At 36.5% G+C, this 10,592-nt stretch overlaps 2 non-coding genes across 2 annotated transcripts; both read right to left on the bottom strand.

Moving 5' to 3' along the window:
- Positions 1 to 8,093: 8,093 nt before the first annotated feature.
- Trnat-ugu (transfer RNA threonine (anticodon UGU)) lies at positions 8,094 to 8,166 on the bottom strand. Its single transcript has one exon. It is a non-coding gene; the product is annotated as a tRNA-Thr (tRNA).
- A 162-nt stretch (positions 8,167 to 8,328) lies between these two features.
- Trnat-ugu (transfer RNA threonine (anticodon UGU)) lies at positions 8,329 to 8,401 on the bottom strand. Its single transcript has one exon. It is a non-coding gene; the product is annotated as a tRNA-Thr (tRNA).
- Between the last annotated feature and the right edge of the window lie 2,191 nt (positions 8,402 to 10,592).

The following is a 10,592-nucleotide window of genomic DNA, read 5'->3' as shown; positions in this document are numbered from 1 at the left end:
ATTTGCCATCACATATTTCATATATGTATGTTTTTATACTTCGATCATTTCGTACCTACTGAGTTTCCGACCATGCCTTGCTACTAATGTCATCAATTTTGATAAGTAATAAATGTGACTGAGTCATGTGTAAATTGTAATTTGGTTTTATTTTAAAGTTAATTTTATATGTAGTTTTAATTCTTTTTATATAGTAGATTATAAAACAGTCACAAAGAAATATATCAAATAGGAATTTGTTCAGGAGCACGGAACACACAGTGACTACTTAATTGAAAATATCCTATACTGTGCAGATCATGAATGCTCAGGGAAGGGGGGGGGGGGGACCATACTCCTATAAAGACAGAGATACAATGAGACAAAAACAAACGCCCGCGATGAAGATAAATGGTGAGTAAATTGCAAGGAACTGCAAGGAGTAAAATCAAGTTGATATGTCACAAAAACAAAATCGATTGAAAGAAAATATTTGTGTCATTTTTTTTGATAATTCATATAATGTTATTCATGCACTGAATTGTATAATTCCTTCTAAAAGGGAAAACACCAAATGAGTTTGCTTGTCACCAGTAAATATAGTTGTCCGCCACGTTCGACGAACTTATTGACCCGCTGACACAAAACATCGAAATGTACGTTTTGAAATCACCTTCAATAATCGATATGAGTCGATATTCAAGCAGCAACATCTTTATTTTAGTGCTTAATACAGCGCATCTCATTTGTTTGTCGCTGAACTTAGCATTTTTTTTTATGTGCAAGTTGACATCAAATCCCTTTTCGATTAAGAAATTTTGCTCAAAAAAATGTCACGTTAAGAAAGGAAAGACACGAGAGGACTAAAAGTTCAAAGATCTTCACGGGATTATGATCATGCCATCTGTCCGGTTTGGGAATTTGACAAAAATGATTGATTATGGATCGAGTTTCTCTTTGAAGAAAGAGAATATTTTCATTGTTTCTTAACTGTTCCCAGTCCTCCAAAGTAGTGATATCGACCTATGATTTTTTTAAACAACTACAAGCTGAAAATGTGTACACACGCACACCCTCCCCCCCCCCCCCACACGCACACACATACAAACACAATTTCTTGCGCCACTTTTAACTAGACCTGTCTTGGATATTGGAAAATTCACAAATAAGATATCCATTAATTGAAAACTTTGACACATAATTGCCTCAATTTTACTGTAGGAAAGGCACTGCGCCTTGATACAAGAATTCGTGTAATAAGCTAGTGAAATTTAATATACAATCTGAAAACAATCTGCCAATGATTATAGTCCTTTGATTAATTCGAATATTCTTTTTAAACATCTTAATGTCATTTAGTTTTTGCTCGTGCCATAAACTACTTTTTCATATAGATGAGATAGCTTCCTTTTTCCTGCTTTCTTACTATTTTGTATGATTTCCTCTACACCGTTGTCCTATGTTATGATTAAATTTGCGCCACTTTCTGTTTGAAGAAAAACTATTGCCAAAAGAAATGATGCGACAATGAAATAACACAAAAAATGGTAATGAGAAAGGAAATCACTACAAAGGCCTGATAATGAACTCATACCAAACCGGGCCGGATGAATTCTTAGGTAATTCACGCGGTATTATATTTGTGTTTTTTCTCATTGAATCTTCTCGATTAGGATCCATCGGCGACAGGTTTGATGGCAGGGACAGGTCACGTGACGAACATTCGGTGAGTGTTCCAGTTTGTTGATTTTCATACCTTAAGAAGATGAACGGTTTCTTGTATATATAGCAGTGGTACTATATAGAATATGTGAGGATGGGATGTTTGTTACATCGTTCGCCTTAGATGGGAGCGACACATACACACAATTCTTTCAGTTGTGTTCAATAACACCGCCAGAATAAGTTTGTTTTCTCAAGTGCTCATTGTTGCGAAGTTGGCGCGAACCAGCGTTTTTAGACAATAACTTTCGTTCTCTGTGTCTAGAAATCAAACGTACACCACACAATCAGACGTAAGATTATAACTCAAATTCAACATTAATTTTCTTTCATTAAGGTACAACTAAAGAGTGCTTTAAGCACTCAAAAGCTTAATCGCTTACGATGGTGGTCTCCTGCATGCATTCAATGATCTCTGTTATTTTTTGAAAAATACTGTACATTTAATTCTATGTTTTTGTGTAAAAAGCACTGAGGGAAGGGATTCAAGCGGTATTGTACTGCTCTGTTTGAGGGAAAATATACCGCAAAGATAACCCAATGCTAAATAGTATCTTGGTGGAAACTGAGAAGACCCGCTGTGCTAAGCTTTGAGGAGCGAGACATTCTGTAGAGAATAATTTAAAGGTACAGTTTACCTTTGGGAGCAGCGATTAAAAAAAAAGTTTGAGTTATCAATGCATAATTTGTAGGTCAGTTGTATCACAAAACATCCCACCATATAAACATTTTGCACTAAAGCCTAAGATATACGGAGATATCACCTTTTTTTCTCACTATACCATAACTGTAGATGGTTTAGTCTAAAGACAATTTCATTATAACTATGGCTCACATTTCGCATATTTAACAACACCTAACATTTATTATACTAACTATTATTATTATTTGTTTTTCACACTGGTTGTTTCTATCCCTAACTCACATTTTAGAATTATTTTTAAGCACTAAAGCTGGGTTTTTGTTTCATCTGCAAAATGGTAAATAATGCATTTTTAAGGTGGATGTTGATCTAAAGAAGGAAACAGCAGGATGGACCAAGCCATCTTGATTGGCTTCACAGGTGGATGGGTGGGACTAGTGCTGAAAGGTTACCAGAGGTCGTTGATCATGCTGATATTACTCCGTGCAGTCGTGAATTGCTTTTAGCCCATCCGTATAGATCTAACTTTCTATACAGAGCTTAAAGGACAAGTTCACCTTCATAAACATAAGGATTGAGAAAATGCAACAATATTAGTAGAACACATCAGTGAAAGTTTGAGGAAAATTAGACAATCGATGCAAAAGTTATGAATTTTTTAAATTTTTGTGTTGGAACCGCTGGATGAGGAGACTACTACAGCTTGTGAGTCATATGCGCACAACAGTATAGAGAAAATATAAAAGAAAATTCAACATATTTTCACTTTTTTCGCATAATAAAAGAGCAATTGACTTGCCTCTTTCTAAAGGCAGGGGGAATAATATTACCCATAACATTTATCGTTAACGAGTCAGGGGAATGTGTACTTTTTTCAAAAGATGGAATTTTGTGAAATTCTCTTTATATTTTCCTTATATTGTTGTACGCATGTGACATCTAAGTTATTCATACACTGCAGTAGTCTTCTCATCCAGCGGGTACTGCACAAAAACTTCAAAAATTCATAACTTTTGAACGGATTGTCTGATTTTCCTCAAACTTTCAATGATGTGTTCTACTAATATTGCTACATTCTCTCAATCCTTATGTTTATGAAGGTGAACTTGTCCTTTAACGGCAGGCACCAAATGGCTCAATAGCTGTACATGTTACTTTTTGTGTCTTACTGATCATATCCTGGCGATAGTTTTAATGCAACAACAGTTTATAGTGTATATACCAAAGTAGGCTTTATGATTATGCAAATCATGTTGTACTCCTGAAACCAATGATGGCTCGGTCACAGCAATGGTTCACATTTTAGTATTTTTTTTCTTATTTGGCACCATTACATCATCTGGTCTTATCTTCTATCCGTTCTCCGTTTCTTTTTCACAAACACTGATTACTCGGGGCTTACAGCCAAACAAGCTTGCTTTCATGTAGGTCCCGTCATACTTTTCTTTGATCAACCCCATCTCGATTTCGATTTTGACCAGTTATCATTACATATAATTACTGTGTTATCACCATGTATATTGTTTGTGTTTTGCACATTGTTACAAGGTGAAAGAACTTGTTTGATTTCTGTTATAATGTCCATAAATGAGAAGTATGGAAATAAATGAATTGAATTGAATTGAAATTGAGATGTAGATGTAGATGTAGACAATGATTCAAATATATATAATATGATATAATATGACGTAATATAGTATATAGTATATATAATTTATTATTAAATAAAATGACAAATATCATATCACGATAATATTGCTAGCTTAGCAATCAGTTATCCTCTATAAGGAGACTGCAAACTACAGGCCTGGTTTTTGAACAGTCCTCTCCACTTCGACAACTTTAATTCGGTATTTGACATACAATTCAGAACATCTATTGCATTTCAATTAGTTTACAGTTAAAGGGGGACCGGGCATGTCAGGAAAACCAGTCCCGCTTGTCAAGCAAGTTGCTTACTCACAGATGAACCTACAACCCATAGAAATATATTCAGTAGATATTCCTACGATACAAACTATGCAGCCTGCTGGTGCGATTAATGGCAAAACACACCAATTGATGAGATGTGTGGGTATGGGCGTGAACATTTACGCCATTGTAATGGAGTTCGCAGCTGCGCACACTCTGATCGTCTCGCATAGAAATGTTTATATACCTCATAAGTGAGTTTCGTATCACTGATTGGTCAAAAGTATATCACGTGACAAGGTGTAGTCCCGTCTATCTTGCCTTAGGGTTTTCATGTAAGTGATAGAAAGGCAAAACCCTCGTGATAGAAAGGCAAACCCCTCGTGATAGAAAGGCAAAACCCTCGTGATAGAATTCGTAAACCCTCCGCGACTTTTGTACACATAACAAGTACACTAGACTTCGCGCGCGGTGTCCGCAATTCCTCCTTAGCTCCACCCAAGGACGTTCAAACTACGCGCATCGTATAAACACATGCAAAATCATCGCACTAGCGCACAGCAGGCATGTTTCAACGTACGTGGCATGGTGATCGAGCGCTCCTCCGTGATTTGAAGTGAGCTGGATCAAAGATCGTACACTTTCAACCTCTTTGCAATTAGAATTTCTTAGGATCCCGAAGCAGAGACAAATCTCAGCATGTTGGAAATATCGAATTGAAACACGAGCGACGGGAAACTGGATGTAGGGCCTATACTGTAATCTTCTGCCAAGATTTTATGCAGGAGCTCGCCGAAGGCCGTGTGACTGTGAGTGAGTACAATGTACCGTGCGTACTGGGTAGTGTACGAAATGCACGAAAACCATGCAAGCAAGCGCAGGCTGTGGCCTGATTTTAGGGCTAACGTTTAGGCCTAACACTGAGTAACAGTTAGAATTAACTTCGTATTTGCCTAGCCCTAGATCTTGGTTAAGTCTTAAACGATGAGGTATATAAAACAAATATTAACTGCTCTGTATTCGGATGGTGGTGGAAATTATCACTCCCTCGGTGCTTTTCATACCGACCCTTCCATCACCCCTCGGCTAACGCCTCGGGGTGATAGAAGGATCGGTATGAAAAGCACCTCGGGAATGATAATTTCCACCATCATCCTCATGAGCAGTCAATATTTGTATAATAGCACCTATAATGAGGCTCAACAAATTTCATACTCTGCAATGATTGTTCATACGCTAAAGAATTTTGCATCTATCTTCTTTATTCTTGAAAGTGTGAGATCGACTGCGGATGCACAATTAAAGATGAAGAAAGGAATAGAAATGAAATGAATAGACGATGTGAGCGAACGGCAGAGAGAGAAAGAGAGAGAGAGAGAGAGAGAAAGAGCAAGGGTAATGCATAAGAAAGAGATATGTAACTATGATAAATAGATGAACACTAAAGAAATATTTTTTATTAGTTTAGATGATTGCAAACAAGAAATGGATGGAAGAATAAAAATGTATATAAACATGTAATGAATAAATGGATAAAAAATAATTAATCAGACACAGAGACAGATACAAGTACTGAGAAACAGACAGACGGACAGGGAGTGGAATTAAAGAGAAGTTCCGGACCAGTTAAATGTTAGTTTGTAAAGAAAGAGTATAGTTTCACAAGCACAACAGTGAAAATTTGATTAAATAGGATAAAGATAGGGAAATTTATAAACATATGTGAAGATTTCCCAATTTTTATTCCAAAATTTCTTGAAAAGTCAGTATAGATACATGTCTTCGAAATAGGAGTTAGTAGTGCCATCACCTCTCAATTTGCAATAATTTGCTATTATAGTTTGTAAAGAAGATCTTGAAATTTCCATATATTTTTCAAACGTAATTTTACTCAGTCTCAAATCCTAATCTGACTGATTTCATTATTTTTTAAGGTATTCAGCCATGAATATCATTGCGTTTTGCACATTTGCAAAAGACTTAAATTTTCGTAGTTTTTTTTTTGTAAATGTACACGATCATTAGAAAATATTGTGAGGTGACGACACTGGAGAACTGTTTTGCAAAAAAAAAAAAGCTATATTCTAAGTCTTATAACTTCCTTTAATCCGATTTCGATCAAATTTTACTCTCTCTTTTAAGGCTGAATTTTAACTGGTCTGAAATTCCCCTTTAAACCAAGCAGCAAGTAATGAAATTCCAATTCCAATTTCAATTTCAATTTCAATCAATAATGCTGTCCATTAGAAAATCATTTCATTTCAAGTGTACTTAGACAAGTTTTTGTAGAGTCTATAAAACATGTCATTAGGAATACAGATGAGTGGTTTTCGTCACCGTTTTGTCTCAGCAGCCAATCTTCTTATCTGCACAGTTAATCCTTTGTACAAATATTGAACTACAACAGAAGAAGATACTCCTTTGAATCCTTTGATCTTTTCCTTTGAAAGATGAAAACCAGGATCTAGTCCAGTCCAGTTTCACTGTCAGAAGGGTGGCAAATTGGGGAAGGCTGTTGAATAGGTATACCCTTATCCAGAAAACATCTCCAAACCCGAGCTGGGGCCACTTCTCCTCCAACTCGGGTTTGAGGATTATTTCAGCACCAGTTTCATGGAGACGTGTAGTCTCCATCAAAGACACTCTCATACTTTTGCGGCAGTGGAGATGCGTTGTTGATGGCCAAATAACTTCTTGTTGCATGATCATGATGTGTGCATTCTGAATATTGTGGTAATTTCCCAGCAAACACACGTTGCAGGATTGTTTTTAGTATTAAAGAAAGGGCAATCTTCGTTTATACAGGAAAAATATTTTCTTTGCCAAGGCACATCAAAGCTCTTCTGAACCACTCGGGTCCGGAGATTAATTCCACACTGATTTAGGGGATTGTAAGGTCTAAACCCGAATTGTATAAATATGTTGATCATGACCTGAAAGTCTCTTCCCACCTCCCTGGCAGAGAGAATACTCATGACAACATAGTAAAACAACAATGTGCTGCAAAGCACACATGTGTACATGCACCCATGCATGTAGTCATTTCACTCCAGACTGAGATTTAAAAAAAAAAAATAGGGGGGGGGGGTCTCTGTCATGAGAAAGCTAATCCCTTTCTTATCTGGATGGTGGTCACTTCCTAATAGGATTAAGATAACAGCCTCTCTTGTGTAAACAATCAAAACGGTGAGTTCAAGTTACTCAAGTAATCGAAAGTGAAACCGCTATCGAAATTAAGTTAGTATAAGTCCAGTAGTCTAATGATGTCATTTTGCACCTTAATGTTCTAATTAGATCATACTCACTAGCACTTGCAAAATTCTATTTTTTTTTTTTGGATTTGTATTTTTATTGTTTCTAAGGTCCCCACTGGGAGAACCCACTGGGAGAACAGTGCTCAATTCACTGAAGTGGCTGTATAAGACTCAGTGATGATTATGATGATAGTGAGTAATGATTATTATAATAAAAACAAGCAGAAAACAATATATATATATTTTGCAAAATAATAGTCACAAACAAGACATACATCGTGTGTTAAAAGTTCTGACAGCTAACAAAAATTCAATATCGCACATCTCAGAACTCAATTCATTGTCATTTTTATTCAACAAACTTGTGAAATGATTTGTGAAACTTCTTAAGTGACAATGTGCATAAAAACAGAACATGCGAGGATACAGCAATGAAGCTTGGTAGCTATATAGTACAACCACCGTGCGTCAAATTCTTCTTATTTTTTGTTTAATTTTCCTGTCTTGCATTACCGTATCGTTTTATATATCTGTCTGTCGCTATTGAACTTAAAATAAAAGAAATATTTTAGGCTAAAAGAAATAGCCCCCTGAGAGATTTGAACTCTCGACCCCTGGTTTACAAGACCAGTGCTCTAACCCCTGAGCTAAGGAGGCTTTGCTGCACGCCGCGTGGTCAAATACGGTTATATTAGTGACAAAGGCGAAGCGAATAATCCGCGAGGAAGCCATACCATATGCTCACTGAAGCGAGCAAACGTCATTGTGCCATTGATTACTATGGAAAATTAGTGGTAAAAAAATTATTCTTGCCGCCCAAGCCCCCTGAGAGATTTGAACTCTCGACCCCTGGTTTACAAGACCAGTGCTCTAACCACTGAGCTAAGGAGGCGACGCCCCTGCAGGGACGCAAAATCATGCTATAACATTGAGGGCGTGCGTACACGATGACGTCACGCACCGTGAATTACGCAGTGAATAGTGCGACCATTGATTCGCCTGTACACGATCGAACGCTCGGTAAATATAGTGGCACTGGATGCAATAATAATACAGAGTGGTTTCCACCCGATAATACAAGCATAGACCATACCTCACAAAATAAAATGTCAAGTTTCTGTCTGCCATACTTTTCATGGGCAGTATTTGCTAGCATACATGATTGAAAGCGATAACATTCACATCTATTCAATCCCGAGAAACACGATACACGTAACTGAACACAAACTATCAAAAACATTTCACTCTTTATTTTCATTAACGTTTTAATAGGCCTACTCGCAATACCTGCATAATCTTGAATAATATATTTCTCCCATAAACGTCTAGTTCAAATTTCCCCGATACATACAGACGACAGGCTATCTGACCATGAACAGAGAATTGTCTTTTTTTATAGATCTTCATATCATTTTTTTTTCTGTGAGCATTATAGACAAAGCGATTGTGCTGAATGATTGTATCATTCTGACATCTTCTACCTATTTACTGCTCTTGAAGACATACTCATTGTTTAGACCTAAATGATAGTAATTTATACCAAACTATGTTTTGAACATTTCAATGATCATAAACTTGTGTAATTGATTTCATTTTTCCTTTCTCACTCGAAAAGTATTCAAAAATAATATTCCACCTTGTAACTTACTCTGTGGTACGTCATTGTCTGAAATCAAATATTACGCTATGTAGTGAGGGTAGTCATTATTTTGTGGAGTGTAGTGTATCTGTGTTTGTGTATAGCGTACTTAGTATGTAGCCTACCGACATGGTTTTGCCCGTTGAGGACGAGTCCCGAGTATACTCGGGCAAGTGTCTATGGGAAATGCGTGCTTTAGCAAAATCAGCCCGTCCTCAATGGGCATAATTTACCATTTTTGCAGATAAAACAAAATCCCAACATTAGTGCTTTAAAATAGTTCTAAAATGTGAATTAGGGATAGAAACAACCACTGTAAAAATCTGAATCTGTTTTATCGATGTTAAGTATTGTTGAATACACAAAATGTGAATAATAGATATAATAAAAATGCTTCCAGACTGAATCGTCTACAGTTACGGTTTATTGACAAAATGACTGATATCTCCTTATATTTCAGGCTTTATTGCGAAAATTTTATAAGGTAGGATGTTTTGTGATACAACTGACCTACATACATGCATCAAATGTGATTTCTTGAACATTTTTAAAATCACTGGTTGTACCTTTAATCCGCACATTGACAGTGCAGCTAATGGGGCACTGTCGAATGGAGACAATGCGTACTCTCTGAAGAAATGTAAGTGCGCCATCTATCGTTGGTAACTCTGCTATGTATCCCTCCACACACACTCCTAACAATAAAATTGCTTCATCGAGACCAATTGTCTCCCTACCCTTCGCATAGACGAATAAGAAAATAATTTTCCATAATTAAAAAAAAAAGTTTTAATGAGAAACTTCTTATCATGCTTTAGCTTGTGCATAAAAGATGAGATTCGTTCAATCCTTTCATCATTGAAAGAGGTTAGAGATTTGAGGCAGCAAGTCAGTTTACGGCAAGTAGGTATACGAATATCTGAAAGAGGATATGTTTGTTTCCTAAACCACCTCTCTGATTTTACTTATACTATTTTATAAGCATATCTTCACACTCTACAACTATCCACAGATTGTCCAGTGAGAAGATAATCATACATCTGTGCGCACAATTCCAATCATGTGATATTTTGACAGTGACATTGTATGCTCAGCCACATGCCGGAATTCATCAAGACGGAACTAGTCCTATAATCATGTCAAAACGTACCAATCCATTTCCAACCCTTATAAGCAGCGTGTATTTTGCAAATGTATTTCGGACAAGTAACGTAGGGTTATACGAATCTAACTTCTTGCATGCTTGTTCATTTCGCAGAGCAGTACTTTCATGGTTAGGCTATTTCTGCGTTCGGAAGGATATGAAGAGTTTGTTCGCAAAAACCGATAAGTCCATATTTGTCAAATGGAGATATCTGCGATTGAAGGTCAAGAAAAATAAAGAGAATAATAAGAATTTCTTTTGCTTCTTTTGACCATAACTGCAAAAATGAACCTTTATATT

Source organism: Diadema antillarum, unplaced genomic scaffold (assembly GCF_040938485.1).
Source record: "Diadema antillarum isolate AM-2024a unplaced genomic scaffold, OU_Dant_1.0 seq00000562_RagTag, whole genome shotgun sequence".
Classification (NCBI taxonomy): Eukaryota; Metazoa; Echinodermata; class Echinoidea; order Diadematoida; family Diadematidae; genus Diadema; species Diadema antillarum.
This window is presented reverse-complemented; position numbering and strand designations above follow the sequence as displayed.